The following is a 2977-nucleotide window of genomic DNA, read 5'->3' as shown; positions in this document are numbered from 1 at the left end:
TCTTGGTAGGAAGTGACGAAGAAAGATTTTTTTTCTTCTTCTTCGTTGTCCTCTTTCTTCCTCTTCCTCAGTTTTCTCTGCTTATCTCATAAATAAAACACTCGGCATGTAAATCTTCTACCAGACCAACACGTTTTAATACACTTTAATATTAATATTATATCAGATGTGAGGCCACTCTGAATTAAAAGATGTGAACAGAGGATGCAAAGCAGTTTACCAATACCTTTATTTTAAGTGTTTTATCAACAGAATATTACCCCAATCAGCTGAAAATAAATATGTGCTACATTAATATAAAGACAAAGAGACATGAAAAAAAAATCAATCATATCAATTATACCCAAAGCCAGAGAGGTGAGATGTAAGTGGTGTTATAACACATGTGGAGAAAGACAGTATTAAGGATTAAAAGGATTTCTGTTTGTTTGTCAGAGACAGTTTTAATCTATGTGTAGTGTATAATGCTGCACCAACTGAACAGAAACGTTTGGATTTTTTTTATTGACATTTTATTGTTAGATCTAAATACAACAAAACAAATGAAATAATGAACAATGTATGAAGAACACAAATGCCAGAAAACCTCTTTCTGGACTTAGGTCTTGATTAGGAAGGACTGAATTCAAGGATGAGCATGAACGTTTATAATTTTTGCCTGTTTATTTGTTATTTTGTCTTGTTTTGTTCTGAACATGTTATGGAAATCTAGTATTCATGAAGTGTTTTAAACATTTGTACTTTAATTTGGCATAATAAAGTGGGGAAACACTTTATCTGTGCTACAATGGATGTAAGGATGGTGTCATCATGAAAACAAACCTGGGCATTGCAAGTTTTTTCTGTCTGTCAAAGGAAACTGAGTAACATGGTTCCTTGAATGGATATGAATGTACCTAGTGAGTAAACAACACTTTACAACCACAGATTCTGGATAAAACTGAGGTTCCATTACAGTTTCAAAGCTGATTTATACTTTTGGGTTTGTTGGCTTGCTGGGAAATAACTCTCAAGTTGCAGTTATCTTGCTGATTGCAGCAGATTTCTCTGTATTTTTTCGGCATTGATGTTATTTATGATTTTTATGTTTTATTATGTTGTTACCTCTATACCTGACGAGCCTTCCAGAGCCTCCTACGGCAGAAACATCCCCCAAACCACCATGCTGATGTTCGGTGCGATAATGTTTAGTGTGAAGCCTCAAAAAGTTTAACTGTTATGTCCTCAAACTTTATACTATACTTTGCTTCAGAGTATTCTACACACCATCTGGCAAATACCAGTCCAGAAGTGATGTGAGTTTTTTTTAAACACTGAAGCAAGTAATTTGTGTGAGAGAGAGTATGCTTGTGTTTGACTTTTTATTTAAACCTGAAAAATTTAACAGTTAACTGGAGAATAATTTTTGCTATATAGTGTTTTGAATTGACTTTACACTATTACACCTTAAACTTCTGAAACGTGATCAGAATCAGCTTTACTGGTCAAATATGCGAACACATACAAGGAATTTGACTGCAGTTTTAAGTTTACACTTACATTTACTCATTTGGCAGACACTTTTATCCAAAGGGACTTACGGGAACAACTTTTGAGGAACAACATACAAGCATCAATAAAGTAAGAGATTTGCAAGTGATAATAGATACAAGTAAGAGCAGCAATAACTAGTAAGAGCTAGTAGTATGTAACGGCATCAAACGGGTAAACACCTTGGGAAAGAAGTAGGAGAAGAAGAGCACAGGAAGTTCATGTTAGAGATTTTAGGTGTTATAAGAGTGTTCTCAGAAGAGAAGAGTTTTGAAGTTGCTCTCACTGTTACACAGAACAATTTACAGGAAGATATAAATAGACATACAGCAAAGAACAAGGACAACAAAGCTGAACAAAGAGACAATCAGAGATGTTGGCGAAAGTAATTGTTATATAAATATATAGCAACAATGACCAACAACAAACAATGTCTAAATACAAGACATAATAAATTACGATATACGTGAAGAGGGTGGTAATGTATAACAGTATATGCATGTGTATAGATTATACAGCTTGCAGGATTTATATTTGACAATGGTGGAATGTATATATTTTAAATTTATAATTTGTAAGGTGGACAATGCATTATGAATTGGGAGTTGACAACAGTAAGTAACATAAGTTTATTAAGTAAATGTACTGAACTACATATTTGAGTAAATGTACTTTACTTGAGTCTTTTCTTCTCAAACCACTTTATACTTCTACTCCAGTACAATTAAAAGGGGGAATATTGTACCAATTACTTGACAGCTTTGGTTTCTTTACAAATTAAGATTTTTGCACACAAAAACGTGCAAGTACAGCTGAGACAATTATTTGATTAATCATTTAAATATTGTCATTAGATTTTAAATAATTGGGATTATTTGCTGGACAAAACAAGCATTCATTGTGAAGGTCTTAGTTTGGCCTCTGGGTGATCGTCACGGCATTTCTCTCAGTTTTACAAATCAAATAATAAATTGGTTAATGAAGAAATTAATCAGCAGATTATTTCATGATGAAAATAATCATTTGCTGCACTCCAATACAAAACTGTTTAAAATGAGCTCCACCACAACATCTACAACAGTAAAATCCTGCTTTTACATGAATGCATAAGTAATAATAATGCAATGATATAATATATAATAGCATAACAGTGACAGGCGACATTTTGATGCACTGAGTACCTTTTCTTTTAATACTTTAACTACATTTTCCTGATCAAATTTAACATGTTGTGTAACTCAAGTAGTATTTTCAATGCAGTATTTTCTGAATACTTCCTCCACCTCTGTTTTAGAGTTACTGTACAGGAGGGGGAGGTTAAAAACCATAAAACATACTTCCTCCTCCATAAAACTCCACAGAGGAAGAAGAAGAAGACGTATTTCCGGTGTCGGCCTGCAGGGGGCGACGTTGTTTCGCTTCTTCTCCTTCGTTTACATGTCAAAAA

The sequence above is a fragment of the Micropterus salmoides genome, unplaced genomic scaffold (genome assembly GCF_014851395.1).
Source record: "Micropterus salmoides isolate LMB-PRFRI ecotype aquatic unplaced genomic scaffold, ASM1485139v1 Ms_hic_scaffold_20, whole genome shotgun sequence".
NCBI classification, from domain to species: Eukaryota; Metazoa; Chordata; class Actinopteri; order Centrarchiformes; family Centrarchidae; genus Micropterus; species Micropterus salmoides.
The sequence above is the reverse complement of the archived record's forward strand: the minus strand, read 5'-3'. Positions refer to the sequence as shown.